The 19,469-nt window shown below is 29.7% G+C and overlaps 1 protein-coding gene across 4 annotated transcripts in view; it reads right to left on the minus strand.

Annotated features, from left to right (window-relative positions):
* LOC142235782 (sodium-coupled monocarboxylate transporter 2) overlaps nt 1–19,469 on the minus strand; it is a 406,987-nt gene that overhangs the window by 365,369 nt on the left and 22,149 nt on the right. For 3 of the 4 annotated variants that reach the window (XM_075307130.1, XM_075307062.1, XM_075307177.1), the window contains exon 2: nt 16,410–16,752. The exons of the other annotated variant lie outside the window; for it this stretch is intronic. The gene's annotated coding sequence lies outside the window, so the exon portion shown is untranslated. The remainder of the gene's footprint in view (nt 1–16,409; nt 16,753–19,469) is intronic. 4 annotated transcript variants of the gene reach the window in all.

The following is a 19,469-nucleotide window of genomic DNA, read 5'->3' on the forward strand; positions in this document are numbered from 1 at the left end:
GAACTGAATTATATACGTATTCAATCGGCATTTTCTTATATATATACCCCGTATGAACTAACATACAATTTAGAAGACGATGTTAAGAAGTTTTAAGATACCTTGCCATCTTTAGTTGGAAATTTCTACGCAATACGTGGTGGACGGTACATAAGATTCGGCCTGGCCGAACATACGGCCGTAAATATTTTATTTATATACTTTTTATACCCTCCACCATAGGATGGGGGTATATTAACTTTGTCATTCCTTTTGTAACACATCGAAATATTGCTCTAAGACCCCATAAAGTATATATATTCTGGGTCGTGCACCGAAAGAATTTTCTTCATAAAAAGAACGAAAAATTTCGTTAAAAGTACGAAATTTGTCATTGTTTTACAACCAAAGAAACTTTTCATTAAAAGTACGAAATATTTCGTACTTTTTACGAAGAAAAGTTCTTCCAAAATTTTCGTAGTTTGTAAGAAAAAAATTCGTACTTTTTATGAAGAATCTTCGTACTTTTTATGAAAAATCTTCGTACTTTTTATGAAACAATTTCGTTCTTTTTATGAAAATGTTTCGTACTTTTTATGAAAAATTTTCGTAGTTTTTATGAAAAATGTTCGTACTTTTTATGAAAAACTTTCGTACTTTTTTCTCAAAAATGTTCGAACTTTTAGAAAAAAAATGTATAGTCGAAAGTGCAATTGGCTGTAGTTGCAAGTGTGAAAAATGACATAACTACTTTACATCTTAAGTTTTTGAATAATTTTTAGTTTTATTGCTTCACTTTTATTCATAGCGCGCTATCACCCAAATGAGAAGTAGCATAGACTTGCATAAAAAATAGAATAGAGGAATACACTCAAGCACATTATAAAAGACAATTTAATTCCGCGAACGGAAATTTTACAACTTCAATGAAACTTCTTCGTTATTTCAAAGAAAATGTTTCGTACTTTTTATGAAGAAATTTTAACGCAGAATGTTTCGTAAAATATTCGTAAAAACTTCTTCACAAAATTCATGAAATATGAAGAAAGTTTCGTTAAAAGTACGAACTTTTTACGAAGAAAAGTTAATGTAGAATATTTCGTAGAAGTTTCGTATATTCGTAAAATGTTCTTCGTAAAATTTACGAAAATGAATGAAAATTTCGTTATTTTAATGAAGAATTCACGAAGAATAGTTAATGAAGAATTCTTCGTAAAATTAATGAAGAGAATTCTTTCGGTGTGGTGAAATTCTGAGTCGATCTGAGCATGTCCGTCCGTCCGTCCGTCTGTTGAAATCACGCTAACTTCCGAACGAAACAAGCTATCATGGTGTTAGTATATGGTATCTAACAACCATGGAAAAATTGGTCCATATCGGTCCACTTTTACGTATAGCCCCCATATAAACGGACCCCCAAATTTGGCTTGCGATTGCTCTAAGAGAAGCACATTTCATCCGATCCGGCTGAAATTTGGTACATGGTGTTAGTATATGGTCTCTAACAACCATGCAAAAATTGGTCCACATCGGTCCATAATTATATATATATCCCCCATATAAACCGATCCCCCGATTTGGCTTGCGGAGCCTCTAAGAGAAGCAAATTTCATCCGATCCGGCTGAAATTTGGTACATGGTGTTGGTATATGTTCTCTAATGACCATGCAAAAATTGGTTCACATCGACCCATAATTATATATAGCCCCCATATAAGCCGATCCCCAGATTTAACCTCCGGAGCCTCTTGGAGGAGCAAAATTCATCCGATCCGGTTGAAATTTGCAACGTTCTGTTAGTATAAGGCCGCTAATAACCATGCCAAAATTGGTTCGTATCGGTCTATAGTTATATATAGCCGATCCCCAATCACACAAAAATTGGTACATATCGGTTCATAATCATGGTTGCCACTTGAACCAAAAATAATCTACCAAAATTTTATTTTTATAGAAAACATTGCCAAAATGTTATTTCTATAGAAAATTTTGTCAAAATTTTATTTCTATAGAAAATTTTGTCAAAATTTTATATCTATAGAAAATTTTTTCAAAATTTTATTTCTATAGAAAATTTTGTCAAAATTTTACTTCTATAGAAAATGTTGTCAAAATTTTATTTTGTCAAAATTTTATTTTTATAGAAACTTTAAACTTAATTATATACGTATTGAATCGTCCTTTTTAGTTTATTATATACCACGTATGGACTATGTGGTATACAGGGATCCGGAGCGGTCCATTTTTTTCGCTCCGCTCCGCTCCCGCTCCGGAGAAAAAAAAACCGCTCCGCTCCTCGCTCCGCTCCGAGAAAAAAAAAAATCGCTCCGCTCCGCTCCACGCTCCGCTCCGCTCCTCTTCGAGAAAATTATAGTACAAACATTGTATTATTTGTTCAATTGAGTTTTATTTTATTTAGAAAAAATCGGGCGGTACATATATGGGAGCTATAGCTAAATCTGAACAGATTTCGATGATTTTTTGCACATATAGTTAGTGCTATAGAAGATTACATTTCGCCAACTTTGAGTAAGATCGGTTGATAAATAAGGGTTTTATGACCTAATTTGACAACATCGGGCGATACATATATATGGGACCTATATCTAAATCTGAACCGATTTCGATGAAATTTTCAGACCTAAAGGGTGATACAGAAGATTATTTTGTGCTAAATTTGACGACGATCGGTTAGTAAAAAAAGTGCAACGTGACCCCATTTGTCGAAATCGGGCAATACATATATATGGGAGCTATATCTAAATTTGATCCGATTTCTTCCAAATTCAGTAACGTTCGTCCTTGTGCCCAAAAAAACTCCCTGTACCAAATTTCATCAAAATTGGTTAATAATTGCGACCGAAATCCTGTGAACAACAAATACATGGACAGACGGACGGATGGACGGACGGACGCCAAGCGCTAGATCGACTCAGGAGGTGATTCTGAGTCGATCGGTATATATTTTATGGGGTCTAAAATCAATATTTCTTGTAGGCACATTTTTTGGCAGATCAAACCACTATGTGGTTTAGGGTAAAATGACTTTAAAACAATGTGTTGAAATATTTTATTAATTTTGAAGATTTTTTTAGAAATATTAAATCCATTTTGACTTCATTAAAGGAAGCATTCTAGGAAGCATATGTTAATTTTTCATTTTTTTAGATTTTTTTCGTCAGTTGTTATCAAAATCCTTTAAAAACGAGTTAACGAGTTATTTTTTTTTTTCCATATTAAGACTCGACTTCCAGTAGAAATTATGCTATGTTTCAAGTAAAAAGCGTCTTTAAAATAAAGTGTTGAAAAACATGTCTTACTTTTTAACGATTTTTTGCTTTGTAGGCAAGATGCAAAAAGGAAACAAATTTAAAGACAATTTTATTAAGTTTAAAGAATTTTTCTTAATTATTAAAGTCAAAAATTTTATGTTTCATGTTATGATACACATTTTTAAGTAAAATCACTTAATTATAAGGACATTACAACTTCATTCAAAAGTTTATTGCCTTTTGGACAAGAAAACAAGTATATACAGCACTAAGTTCGGCCGGGCCGAACCTTAAATACCCACCACCATGAACCAAATATTAGGGTTTCCTTTGAAATTTTAGGAGGGCTTGAGGACTTGAGGACACTTCCCGAAGATAAATTTAAAGATTTCACCTATGAGGACTATATCAGATTCTGGATTTATAAGAACCATTTTTGTTTGAGTTTTAGAGGAATCATTAACATCTCTTGTAAGTGTGCAAGAAAATTATAAAATAACGTCTTGATTTGAAATCTTAAATATGTAGAAGTAAAATCTGGAAATTTTACATTGAGTTTCAAGCAATTCAAGTGAAGTCGGTTTATATGGAGGCATTACCAAATGGACCGAGCCTAAAATACCAGAATATTTACAATTTCAGGCAAATCAGATAAAAATTACGGTTTCTAGAAACCCAAGGAGTTAAATCGGGAGATCGTTCTTATGGGGGCTATACTAAAACATGGACCGCTACTCACCGTTTTCGGCACACCTCTTTATGACCCGAAAATACCTCTAGATTTCCAATTTCAGGCAAATAGGATAAAAACTTCGGATTCTAGAAGCCCAAGAAGTAAAATCGGGAAATCGGTCTATATGGGGGCTATACCAAAATATGGACCGATACTCACCATTTTCAGCACACCTCTTTATGGTCCGAAAATACCCCTAGATTTCCAATTTCAGACAAATTGGATAAAAAATACGCTTTCTATAAGCCCAAGACCCCAAATCGGGAGGTCGTTTTATATGGGGACCATACCAAAACATAGACCGATACTCACCATTTTTGGCACACGTATTTGTGGTCCTACAATACCTCTAGATTTCCAATTTCAGGTAAATTGAATAAAAACTGCGGTTTCTATAAGCCCAAGAAGTAAAATCGGGAGATCGGTCTATATGGGGGCTATACCAAAACATGGACCGATACTCACCATTTTACGGTCATAAAATACCACCAGATTTCAAATTTCAGGCAAATTGGATAAAAAATACGATTTCTATAAGCCCAAGACCCCAAATCGGGAGGTCGGTTTATATGGGGACTATATCAAAACCTGGACCGATATAACCCATCTTCGAACTTGACCTGCCTGCAGACAAACGACGAGGTTGTGCAAAATTTCAGCACGATTGCTTCATTATTGAAGACTGTAGCGTGATTACAACAGACAGACAGACGGACAGACAGACAGACAGACAGACGGACATCGTTATATCGTCTTAGAATTTCTGATCAAGAATATATATACTTTATATAGTCGGAAATCGATATTTCGATGTGTTACAAACGGAATGACAAACTTATTATACCCCCGTCACCATTCTATGGTGATGGGTATAAAAAACTTTATTTTAGAGAGATGCGTCTTCCATGTTAAGCAAAATTTGCATTCTTATTCTAAGGACATGGAATCTTTGACTTCACGACAATATTTTTTTCAGTGTAGAAAACTAAAAAATTAAATATAAACAAGTATATACGGCCGTAAGTTCGGCCAGGCCGAAGCTTATGTACCCTCCATCATGGATTGCGTAGAAACTTCTTCTAAACACTGTCACCCACAAGTGGCAGTTAAGTTGCGGTAACGCTTGCCGATGGCAAGGTATCTTAAAACCTCCTAACACCATCTTCTAAATTATATGTAAGTCCATACGTGGTATATATTAAATCGAAAAAGATCGATCCAATACGTATATAATTCAGTTTGACAAAGTAGACATACAATTTTGACAAAATTTTCTACAGAAATAAAATTTTAACAAAATTTTCTATAGAAATAAAATTTTCACAAAATTTTCTATAGAAATAAAAATTTTCACAAAATTTTCTATAGAAAGAAAATTTTGACAAAAATGTCTACAGAAATAAAATTTTAACAAAATTTTCTATAGGAATAAACTTTTGACAAAATGTTCTATAAAAATAAAATCTTGGTAGATTATTTTTGGCTCGAGTGGCAACCATGATTATGAACCGAATAAAATTTGAACAAAATTTTCTATAGAAATAAAATTTTGGCAATGATGAAAATTTTATTATGAACCGAATAAAATTTTAACAAAATTTTCTCTAGAAATAAAATGTTGACAAAATTTTCTATAGAAATAAAATTTTGGTAGATTATTTTTGGCTCTAGTTTCAAGTTTTGTGTGATTGGACCAATTTTGGTATGGTTGTTAGCGACCATATACTAACACCACGTTCCTAATTTGAACCGGATCGGATGAATTTTGCTCCTCCAAGAGGCTCCGGAGGTCAAATCTGGAGAAAGTTTTATATAGGGACAATATATATATTTTGGACCGATATGGACCAATTTTTGCACGGTTGCTAGAGACCATATACCAATACCATGTACCAAATTTCAGCCGGATCGGATGAAATTTGCTTCTTTTAGAGGCTCCGCAACCCAAATCTGTGGATCAGTTTATATGTGCGCTATATATAATTATGGACCGATGTGGACCAATTTTTGCACGGTTGCTAGAGACCATATACCAATACCATCTACCAAATTTCAGCCGGATCGGATGCAATTTGCTTCTCTTTGAGGCTTCGCAAGCCAAATCTGGAGATCGGTTTATATGGGGGCTATATATAATTATGGACCGATATGGACCAATTTTTGCATGGTTGTTAGAGACCATATACCAACACCATGTACCAAATTTCAGCCGGATCGGATGAAATATGCTTCTGTTAGAGGCTCCACAAGCCAAATCTGAGGGTCCCTTTATATGGGGGCTATACGTAAAAGTGGACCGATATGGCCCATTTTCAATACCATCCGACCTACATCGATAACAACTACTTGTGCCAAGTTTCAAGTTGATAGCTTGTTTCGTTCGGAAGTTAGCGTGATTTCAACAGACGGACGGACGGACGGACGGACATGCTTAGATCGACTCAGAATTTCACCACGACCCAGAATTTATATACTTTATGGGGTCTTAGAGCAATATTTCGATGTGTTACAAACGGAATGACAAAGTTAATATACCCCCATCCTATGATGGAGGGTATAATAAGATCGTTTAATTGCATTTATTTGACGTTCATTACAAACATCTTTGTAGTAATACGGGATGAAATTGATCGAAAGTACTGTTGTTACTTTTACAACACATACTAGATATATATTTTGACATTCGCCGTTTTTGAAAACAATTACTAAAAAACACGTTGTGTTTTCCCCAATGTACGTACGTACAAAAACACATATCGTACATTTTAAACGTTTACTCACACTACGCTAAGTACTAGCTAAATTTGAAATTACCTACACAGTGTAATTTCAAAGTTACACATTTCATTCAAGTAATATTTTATTCGGAGCGGAGCGGTTTTTCATTTGGAAACCGCTCCGCTCCCGCTCCGCTCCGGATTTTAGAAATGCCGCTCCCGCTCCGCTCCCGCTCCGGCAAAAAAAGGGCTTGCTCCGCTCCGCTCCACGCTCCGCTCCGCTCCGCTCCGGATCCCTGGTGGTATATATTACGGTGTTAGGAAGTTTTAAGATACCTTGCCATCGGCTTCAGTGGAAGTTTCTACGCAATCCATGGTGGAGGGTATATAAGCTTCGGCCTGGCCGAACTTACGGCCGTATATACTTGTTTTTTTTTTTTTTTTAATCAAGAAAACTTTTTTTATTTTGAAATATATGTAGTTTTATTTTTTAACAGGTTTTCGTTTGTGCGTTAACAGCTTTCTTAGGGTATTGGAAATAGAGAAAGAAAATTCGATAAATGTGATCTGTATCCTGATTTTAATCTTTGATTCGGAATACATGCCAAAAACCTGAAGAGAAGGTCAAAATCTTTGGATGCAATATATTTTTTTAGTTGAGTGTACGAGTATAGATAGATAGATATATTGGCCAACAAAACACTGTGCCTTCACACCATGGCTGCAGGTGTAGTCCATAATGTGACAAATGGTCTATTCAAGCATACCCTTGGATTCACACTTAAAGCTATTTTTATATTTTTGAAGAAGCAAAAAAGAAAAATGAAAACAAATGAGTGAAGATAAAAAAGCAAAAGACATCATTTGAATGGGATGTTTCACGCCGAACATTGAAGACAAAAAATACAAAAACACAAGTTATTCGCATTGCTAGAAACCGGTATTGGTGGAAAAAAGAAGCGCCTTAAGGCGCTTATGTTTGGCTTATCATGCTTAGTGGAATACTTGCATTTAATGTCGTTGTTCTGTTTCGTTGTTAATATTTCTGCTGTTGCTGCTGCTGTTGATGATGTTGCTACAACCACCACTACGTTGTGCATGCAGTAGCAAGCAACAACGATGCACGTGCTGACGTTGAAAGACATGACCAAGCCGAAACGATACCATTGGAGTAGAACCCTTGCCACAAGTATCATGTCCAAATTCTTTTCCAGGTGATATAGATAATGTTCTCTTCCTAGTTCTCCTCATCATTCACACTTGAGTTCATTGTCAAGTAGATTTGGTGGCAGTGTCAGTTGGTTTCATGTGTTCATTGTCCCTGAATCATTCTCATTCTCACTCTCGCTCTCTCTCTCTTTGGGTAACATGAAGGACTGATGGGTGGATTTTGAATTTAGTCATGTAGATGGATCCTAAATGGCCTCTACGTTTTTTTTCCTGTTAGTAGTGGTAACAGTGGATATGGCTTCCAGCTGTTCGTTAGAGAGTATTCTTGACTATATTTGGATATATGGAGACTTTATGGAAACTGATAAAATGCATTTTATTTGCGATGAAATGAAGATGCTATTTCTGAACGATGTGACCATGAAATTGCCCAACGAAATAATAAATAAATGTAAGCATATGCGAATTTGAACAGTAAACAGTGTTGCGAGAATTAGGGGCAATTCTCTACATGTAGGTTTTTTTCTAATATTTAGCGTCTTGTAGGGACGTAGGGGCACAATGTAGCGACTTTTTCAATCAACACAATTTTATTTAATAATTTTTACATGTTGGTGGCTCTGGAGGAAGAAATTAGAATCCGGCAAGGCTTGATATTTAACCATGTGTGGTAAACACGGTTACCACTCGTGCCAAAAGAAATCTACCAAAATTTTAAAAAAATCTTACCACAAATCTACCAAAGAAATCTATAGAAATTTTGTCAACAATTTATTCCTGTAGAAAATTTTGTCAAAACTTTATTCTTATAGAATATTTGGTCAACATTTTATTTCTCAAAATTTTGTTGATATAGAATTTTTCCCAGATTATTATTTCTATACAAAAATTTTTGCCAAATCAGAAAAACATATATATGGAAGCTATATCTAAATCTGAACCGATTCCAACCAAAATTGGCATGCATATTCAGATAATGAGTTCCACTCTCAGTGCAAAGTTTCAAGTAAATCGGGGTAAAACTTTGATCTCTGTGGTTATATGATTCATAATCGGTCGAAAGATATATATTGGAGCTATATCTAAATCTGAAACGACTTGAATCAAATTTAGCAAGCCTAGTTAGAATGTTAAATGTACTCCTTTTGCAAAATTGGAAGTAACTCAGAGAACAACCTTGGCCTCTGTGGTCGTATTAGTGCAAATCGGGATATATATATATATATAAAGGGTGATTTGTTAAGAGCTTGATAACTTTTTTTTTAAAAAAAACGCATAAAATTTGCAAAATCTCATCGGTTCTTTATTTGAAACGTTAGATTGGTCCATGACATTTACTTTTTGAAGATAATTTCATTTAAATGTTGACCGCGGCTGCGACTTAGGTGGTCCATTCGGAAAGTCCAATTTTGGGCAACTTTTTCGAGCATTTCGGCCGGAATAGTCCGAATTTCTTCGGAAATGTTGTCTTCCAAAGCTGGAATAGTTGCTGGCTTATTTCTGTAGACTTTAGACTTGACGTAGCCCCACAAAAAATAGTCTAAAGGCGTCAAATCGCATGATCTTGGTGGCCAACTTACCGGTCCATTTCTTGAGATGAATTGTTCTCCGAAGTTTTCCCTCAAAATGGCCATAGAATCGCGAGCTGTGTGGCATGTAGCGCCATCTTGTTGAAACCACATGTCAACCAAGTTCAGTTCTTCCATTTTTGGCAACAAAAAGTTTGTTAGCATCGAACGATAGCGATCGCCATTCACCGTAACGTTGCGTCCAACAGCATCTTTGAAAAAATACGGTCCAATGATTCCACCAGCGTACAAACCACACCAAACAGTGCATTTTTCGGGATGCATGGGCAGTTCTTGAACGGCTTCTGGTTGCTCTTCACTCCAAATGCGGCAATTTTGCTTATTTACGTAGCCATTCAACCAGAAATGAGCCTCATCGCTGAACAAAATTTGTCGATAAAAAAGCGGATTTTCTGCCAACTTTTCTAGGGCCCATTCACTGAAAATTCGACGTTGTGGCAGATCGTAAGTCTATTCATGATGAAATGTCAAAGCATACTGAGCATCTTTCTCTTTGACACCATGTCTGAAATCCCACGTGATCTGTCAAATACTAATGCATGAAAATCCTAACCTCAAAAGAATCACCCTTTATGTAATAGAAGTTTAGGAAAATTTTAGTCATTTTTACAACTTTTCGACTAAGCAGTGGCGATTTTACAAGGAAAATGTTGGTATTTTGACCATTTTTGTCGAAATCAGAAAAACATATAAAGGGTGATTTGTTAAGAGCTTGATAACTTTTTTTAAAAAAAAAACGCATAAAATTTGCAAAATCTCATCGGTTCTTTATTTGAAACGTTAGATTGGTCCATGACATTTACTTTTTGAAGATAATTTCATTTAAATGTTGACCGCGGCTGCGTCTTAGGTGGTCCATTCGGAAAGTCCAATTTTGGGCAACTTTTTCGAGCATTTCGGCCGGAATAGCCCGAATTTCTTCGGAAATGTTGTCTTCCAAAGCTGGAATAGTTGCTGGCTTATTTCTGTAGACTTTAGACTTGACGTAGCCCCACAAAAAATAGTCTAAAGGCGTCAAATCGCATGATCTTGGTGGCCAACTTACCGGTCCATTTCTTGAGATGAATTGTTCTCCGAAGTTTTCCCTCAAAATGGCCATAGAATCGCGAGCTGTGTGGCATGTAGCGCCATCTTGTTGAAACCACATGTCAACCAAGTTCAGTTCTTCCATTTTTGGCAACAAAAAGTTTGTTAGCATCGAACGATAGCGATCGCCATTCACCGTAACGTTGCGTCCAACAGCATCTTTGAAAAAATACGGTCCAATGATTCCACCAGCGTACAAACCACACCAAACAGTGCATTTCTCGGGATGCATGGGCAGTTCTTGAACGGCTTCTGGTTGCTCTTCACTCCAAATGCGGCCATTTTGCTTATTTACGTAGCCATTCAACCAGAAATGAGCCTCATCGCTGAACAAAATTTGTCGATAAAAAAGCGGATTTTCTGCCAACTTTTCTAGGGCCCATTCACTGAAAATTCGACGTTGTGGCAGATCGTAAGTCTATTCATGATGAAATGTCAAAGCATACTGAGCATCTTTCTCTTTGACACCATGTCTGAAATCCCACGTGATCTGTCAAATACTAATGCATGAAAATCCTAACCTCAAAAGAATCACCTTTTATATATATATATATATATATATATATATATATATATATATATATATATATATATATATATATATATATATATATATATATATATATATATATATATATATATATATATATATATATATATATATATATATATATATATATATATATATATATATATATATATATATATATATATATATATATATATATATATATATATATATATATATATATATATATATATATATATATAATTTTATAGAAAGACTTGTCATAATTTTATTTTTTTTTTTAAATTTCAAAATTTTATTTCTATTTTTTTTTATTTTTATATAAAAATTTTAGCAAAAATTTATTTCTTTAGAAAATTTTTATTTTTATAGAAAATTTTTGAAAAATTTTATTTCTACAGAAACTTTTGTCAAAATTTTATTTCTATAGAAAATTTTTGCAAAATTTTATTTCTAAAGAAAATGTTTGCAAAATTTTATTTCTAAAGAAAATGTTTGCAAAAATTTATTTCTATAGAAAATTTTTGCAAAATTTTATTTCTATAGAAAATTTTTGTAAAATTTTATTTCTATAGAAAAATTTTGCAAAATTTCATTTCTATTTAAGATTTTGTCAAAATTGCATTTCTATAGAAAATTTTGTCTAAATTTTATTTCTATAGAAAATGTTGTCCAAATTTTATTTTTATAGAAAATTTTTGCAAAATTTTGTTTCTAAAGAAAATTTCTGCAAATTTTTATTTCTATAGAAAATTTTTGCAAAATTTCATTTCTATAGAAAATTTTTTCAAAATTTTATTTCTATAGAAAATTTTGTCAAAATTTTATTTTAATAGAAAATTGTGTCAAAATTTATTTCTATAGAAAATTTTGTCGAAATTTTATTTCTATAGAAACTTTTTCAACATTTTATTTCTTAGAAACTTCAGTCGAAATTTTATTTCTATAGAAAATTTTGTCAAAATTTTATTTCTATAGAAAATTTTTGCAAAAATTTATTTCTTTAGAAAATGTTGGCAAAATTTTATTTCTAAAAATAAAAAAAAATCATAGACAATTTTTGCAAAATTTTATTTCTATAGAAAGTTTTTGCAAAATTTTATTTCTATAGAAAAATTTGTTAATTTTTTTTTTTTAATTGTCACATTTTTATTTCTATAGAAAATTTTGTCAAAATTTTATTTCTATAGAAAATTTTTGGAAAATTTTATTTCTACAGAAAAATTTTACAAAATGTATTTCTATAGAAAATTTTTGCAAAATTTTATTTTTATAGAAAAATTTTGTAAAATTTTATTTCTATAGAAAAATTTTGCAAAATTTCATTTCTATTGAAGATTTTGTCAAAATTGCATTTCTTTAGAAAATTTTGTCTAAATTTTATTTCTATAGAAAATGTTGTCCAAATATTATTTCAATAAAAAATTTTTGCAAAATTTTATTTCTACCGAAAATTTTTGCAAATTTTTATTTCGATAGAAAATTTTTGCAAAATTTTATTTCTACAGAAAATTTTGTCAACATTTTATTTCTTTAAAAAAAATTTGTCAAAATTTTATTTCTTTAAAAAAAAAGTTTGTCAAAATTTTATTTCTATAGAACATTTTGGCAAAATTTTATTTCTAAAGAAAATTTTTGGCAAAATGTTATTTCTAAAGAAAATTTTTGCAAAATTTTATTTCTATAGAAAATTTTGGCAAAATTTTATTTCTTAGAAACTTCAGTCAAAATTTTATTTCACTGGAAAATGTTGTCAAACTTTTATTTCTACAAAAACTTGTTTCAAAATTTTATTTCTTAGATACTTCAGTCAAAATTTTATTTCTATAGAAAATTTTGTCTAAATTTTATTTCTACAGAAACTTTTGTCAAAATTTTATTTCTATAGAAAATTTTTGCAAAAATTTATTTCTTTAGAAAATGTTGGCAAAATTTTATTTCCATAGAAAATTTGTGCAAAATTTTATTTCTACAGAAAATTTTTGCAAATTTTCATTTTTATAGAAAATTTTGTCAACATTTTATTTCTTTAACAAAAAGTTTGTCAAAATTTTATTTCTTTAAAAAAAAGTTTGTCAAAATTTTATTTCTATAGAACATTTTGGCAAAATTTTATTTCTAAAGAAAATTTTTGGCAAAATTTTATTTCTATAGAAAATTTTTGCAAAATTTTATTCCTATAGAAAATTTTGGCAACATTTTATTTCTATACAAAATTTTGGCAAAATGTTATTTCTATAGAAAATTTTTGCAAAATTTTATTTCTACAGAAATTTTTGTCAAAATTTTATTTCTTAGAAACTTCAGTCAAAATTTTATTTCTATAGAAAATTTTGTCAAAATTTTATTTCTACAGAAACTTTTTTCAAAATTTTATTTCTTAGAAACTTCAGTCAAAATTTTATTGCTATAGAAAATTTTGTCAAAATTTTTTTTCTACAGAAACTTTTGTCAAAATTATATTTTTTAGAAACTTCAGTCAAAATTTTATTTCTATAGAAAATTTTGTCAAAATTTTATTTCTATAGAAAATTTTTGCAAAAATTTATTTCTTTAGAAAATGTTGGCAAAATTTTATTTCTGAAGAAAATTTTTGCAAAATATTATTTTTTAGAAGCTTCAGTCAAAATTTTATTTCTATAGAAAATTTAGTCAAAATTTTATTTCTATAGAAAATTTTTGAAAAATTTATTTCTTTAGAACATGTTTGCAAAATTTTATTTCTAAAGAAAATGTTTGCAAAATTTTATTTCTTTAGAAAATTTTTCAAAATTTTATTTCTAAAGAAAATGTTTGCAAAATTTTATTTCTATAAACAATTTTTGCAAAATTTTATTTCTATAGAAAGTTTTTGGAAAATTTCATTTCTATAGAAAATTGTGTCAAAATTTCAATGGCTCTATTAACCATGTTCCTTAATCTATATCTGTCCATAAAGCTCGAAAAATAATTGTATAATTAGATAAAATTTATTTCTATAAAAAATTTTGTCAAAATTTTATTTCTACAGAAACTTTTGTCAAAATTTTATTTCTTAGAAACTTCAGTCAAAATTTTATTTCTATAGAAAATTTTGTTAAAATTTTATTTCTTTAAAAAATATTGCAAAATTATATTTCTAAAGAAAATTTTTGCAAAACTTTATTTCCATAGAAAATTTTTGCAAAATTTTATTTCTATAGAAAATTTTTGCAAAATTTTATTTCTAAAAAAAAAATCATAGACAATTTTTTCAAAATTTTATTTCTATAGAAAGTTTTTGCAAAATTTTATTTCTATAGAAAAATTTGTTAATGTTTTTTTTTTAATTGTCAAAATTTTATTTTTATTTATTTTGTCAAAATTTTATTTCTATAGAAAATATTTTGAAAATTTTATTTCCACAGAAAATTTTTACAAAATTTTGTTTCTATAGACAATTTTTGCAAAATTTTATTTCTATAGACATTTTTTGTAAAATTTTATTTCTATAGAAAATTTTTGCAAAATTTCATTTCTATAGAAGATTTTTTCAAAATTATATTTCTTTAGAAAATTTTGTCTAAATTTTATTTCTACAGAAACTTTTGTCAAAATTTTATTTTTTAGAAACTTCAGTCAAAATTTTATTTCTATAGAAAATTTTGTCAAAATTTTATTTCTATAGAAAATTTTTGCAAAAATTTATTTCTTTAGAAAATGTTGGCAAAATTTTATTTCTGAAGAAAATTTTTGCAAAATATTATTTTTTAGAAGCTTCAGTCAAAATTTTATTTCTATAGAAAATTTTGTCAAAATTTTATTTCTATAGAAAATTTTTGAAAAATTTATTTCTTTAGAACATGTTTGCAAAATTTTATTTCTAAAGAAAATGTTTGCAAAATTTTATTTCTTTAGAAAATTTTTCAAAATTTTATTTCTAAAGAAAATGTTTGCAAAATTTTATTTCTATAAACAATTTTTGCAAAATTTTATTTCTATAGAAAGTTTTTGGAAAATTTCATTTCTATAGAAAATTGTGTCAAAATTTATTTCTATAAAAAATTTTGTCAAAATTTTATTTCTACAGAAACTTTTGTCAAAATTTTATTTCTTAGAAACTTCAGTCAAAATTTTATTTCTATAGAAAATTTTGTTAAAATTTTATTTCTTTAAAAAATGTTGCAAAATTATATTTCTAAAGAAAATTTTTGCAAAACTTTATTTCCATAGAAAATTTTTGCAAAATTTTATTTCTATAGAAAATTTTTGCAAAATTTTATTTCTAAAAAAAATCATAGACAATTTTTTCAAAATTTTATTTCTATAGAAAGTTTTTGCAAAATTTTATTTCTATAGAAAAATTTGTTAATGTTTTTTTTTTTTTTTAATTGTCAAAATTTTATTTTTATTTATTTTGTCAAAATTTTATTTCTATAGAAAATATTTTGAAAATTTTATTTCCACAGAAAATTTTTACAAAATTTTGTTTCTATAGACAATTTTTGCAAAATTGTATTTCCATAGAAATTTTTTGTAAAATTTTATTTCTATAGAAAATTTTTGCAAAATTTCATTTCTATAGAAGATTTTTTCAAAATTATATTTCTTTAGAAAATTTTGTCTAAATTTTATTTCTATAGAAAATTTTCTCAAGTAAATCGGGGTAAACTTTTGATGTCTGTGGTTATATGATTCAAAATCGGTCGGAAGAGATATATAGAAAAATTTTGCAAAATTTCATTTCTTTAGAACATTTTGTCAACATTTTATTTCTTTAAAAAAATTTGTCAAAATTTTATATCTATAGAAAATTTTGTCAAAATTTTATTTCTATAGAAAATTTCTGTAAAAATTTATTTTTTTAGAAAATTTTTGCAAAATTTTATTTCTAAACATAAATTTTGCAAATTTTTTTCCATAGAAAATTTTGGTAAAATTTTATTTCTATAGAAAATTTTATTTCTATTGAAATGTTCTCAAAATTTTATTTTATAGAATATTTTTGTAAAAATATATTTCAATAGAAAATTTTTGCAATATTGTATTTCTATAGAAAATTTTGCAAAATTTCATTTCTAAAGAAGATTTTGTCAAAATTTTATTTCTATAGAAAATTTTGACAAAATTATATTTCTATAGAAAATTTGGTTAAAATTGTATTGCTATATAAATTTTGTCATAATTTTTTGTCTATAATATTATTTCAATAGAAAATTTTTGCAAAATTTTATTTTTATAGAATATTTTTTTGCAGTCTAAATAAAATTTGTATTCTCAATTACCAACATGTTAAATGACTATTGGGGTTTGTGTCTCGACTAAAATAGCTTTTTTTTGTAGACTAGTGTAATTTGGGGAGGTGTTAAGTACTTACATATCACTATAGTCAATGACCGTTGAATGGCGCTCGAGAAAATCTCAAATTGGGAAAGGGGTGAGTAATATTGATATAATATATAATTGGAATTTGTCGTTGAATTTGGTTTTATTTTGTTTTTTTTTTCTGTGATGGTCTACTGGTTAATAGTAGTTTTTATTCATGCAAAGAATTTTTAACACTTTTTTTATTTAACATTTTTTTTCTCCACATGCCTTACAATGTGAAACGGTGCTATTTTTAAAAGTTTTTAGCACTTTAGCACTTGATGTTGATATTATTCGAGGAGTACTTTTGCGAGTCGTTTCCTTTTTGTTGGTAAATAATTTGCTGTCGTTTTCTGAAAAAAAAGTACAAAAAAACATGAACATGATTTGCCCTGGGATTACATCAGAGAAATATTAACAAAGTCTCCCAAAAAACTAGCCTATTTAATTTAATATTTTTCACAAACGAATGGGTTTTAATTAACAATTTTGCATATATTGATTAAATTCATATGGATGTATGAAAAATATATAAACAAAAAAAAAAAAAAATAAATAAATAAAATATATTCACATCTGTCATTGGCTTGTGAACTACACGCAAAAAAGGGAAATTTTAATTATCTCTTTTTTTTCTTGGTGAGGGAATTTTTATTGACGAAGAGATGTTGTATTGGTTTTATTAACACATAATGGCTTGCGACGTTTATCTTTTTTTTAACATTTTTATTATAAATCATCACATGTTGTCATGAAATCATTAAGGTTATTAAATGTTGCACTATTAATTTTACGCATTGGAATCTTGTGATTTATTTTGCTTTTTTTTTGCCGAAATCTCTGTCATGTGACACGTTGCCAAAGTGTTGTATTTATTTTACTGTCAATTTTTTTTGTAGTAATTTGAAATGAGACAATGGCAAACAGGGCGTGCTTTTCCGAATTTATATTTATTTAGTTCAGGGAAATATATAATAATATGGTGGTCGATTTATATGGGTGCTATATATTATTATGGACCGATATAGATAAATTTTTTCATGGACATATGCTAACAAAAACAAAACGAAACGAATGAAATTTGCCCCTCGAAGAGGCTCCGGAGTTCAAATCTGTTTATATGGGGATATACTTATGGATCGATATGGACAAAGTTTGGCCTGGGTGTTAGAGGCTATATACTTACACCACGTATCACATTGCAACCGGAAAGGATAAAATGTACGTCTCTAAGAGGCTCTGCAAGCCCAATCTGTGGATCGATTTATATGTCGGCTAAACGTAAAAGTGATAAGATTTAACTTGATAGCTAGCGGACGGACGGGCATCGCTACATCGAATTTCACCACGAACCAGAATATATACATATTTTAGACCAATATTTCGATGTTTTACAAACCGAATAACAAAGTTAATATACCCCATCCTATTGTGGAGGGTATAACAAGCAAAATTGAATTGGACTGCAACTTTTTTGAATCAGCGAGTCGCTCTAATCTCATTTAATTAGCCACTTTGTGACCTGAAAAGGAAATAAACTCTGCATACGAATTTATTTATTTCAACTTTTATATCTACGATTTTATTATTTAATTTAAGTCTGTACTTAAACTTAAAAATCAAAAATAAAAACTCTTAATTTGAATAAATGTTCAAGACAAAAAAAAAATACCAAAACTTGGTGCATATTTGATCAAAAATGGCTAACAATAAAATCTGTTTTTGTCTAAATTTTATTTGTATAGAATTTTTTTCAAATTTTTTAATTTTGTCAACATTTTATTATACCCTAAACCACATAGTGGTTTGGGTATAATAAGTTTGATCGGCAAAAAATGTGCCTACCAGAAATATTGATTTTAGACCCCATAAAATATATACCGATCGACTCAGAATCACCTCCTGAGTCGATCTAGCGCTTGGTGTCCGTCCGTCCGTCCGTCTGTCCATGTATTTGTTGTTCACAGGATTACTGTCGCAATTATTAACCGATTTTGATGAAATTTGGTATAGGGAGTTTTTTGGGCACAAGGACGAACGCTATTGAATTTGGAAGAAATCGGATCAAATTTAGATATAGCTCCCATATATATGTATCGCCCGAATTCGACAAATGGGGTCACGTTGCGGATCGTCACCAAATTTGGCAAAAGGTAATCTTTTCCATCGCCCTTCAAGTCTGCAAAATTTCATCCAAATCGGTTCAGATTTAGCTATAGCTCCCATATATATATACCGCCCGATTTTTTTAAATTTGGCCATAAAACCCTTATTTATCAACCGATCTTACTCAAATTTGGCTAAATGTAGTCTTCTATAGCACTAACTATATGTGCAAAAAATCATCGAAATCGGTTCAGATTTAGATATAGCTCCCATATATATGTATCACCCGATTTTGAAAAATTCGCCCCTAATAACCTTATGTTTGACCATACAGGCCTCATTTCTTAACTGATCTTACTCAAATCTTGCACAAGGTAACCTTTTGTGGTATTAATCAAACCCGCAAAATATTATGCAATTTGGTTCAGATTTAAATATAGCTTCCATATATATGCATCGCTCGATTTTCCCAAATTTGGCCATAATACTCTTATTTATTAACCAATGTTACTCAAATTTCAAATTTTGATGTACTAGCCGATCGTATTTATACGTACTTGTAGCTTTTACATAAGAATATTGCTCGATTTTTACAAATTTTGGATTTATTACCCACACTAATTTAACGATTTTCTCTTTTTTAATAATGGGCTCAATATTAGTGGCATACTAACTCCGTAGGTGCAATACCAACACAGCCAGTGTTGCTAGAAGTAGGGGAAATTCCCTATATGTAGGGCTTTTCTAATATTTAGCGTCTTGTAGGGACGTAGGGCCACAATGTAGGACGTTTTCACTCAACATAATTTGTAATAATTTTTACATTTTGGTGGCTCTAGAGGAGGAAAGTAGAAGCCGGCAAGGCTTGACCTTTAATAATAAATAAAACTTTATTCCTGTAGAAAATTTTGTCAACCTTTTATTTCTATAGAACATTTTGTCAAAATTGTATTTCTATAGAAAT

Source organism: Haematobia irritans, chromosome 1, assembly GCF_050003625.1.
Source record: "Haematobia irritans isolate KBUSLIRL chromosome 1, ASM5000362v1, whole genome shotgun sequence".
Taxonomy (NCBI): domain Eukaryota; kingdom Metazoa; phylum Arthropoda; class Insecta; order Diptera; family Muscidae; genus Haematobia; species Haematobia irritans.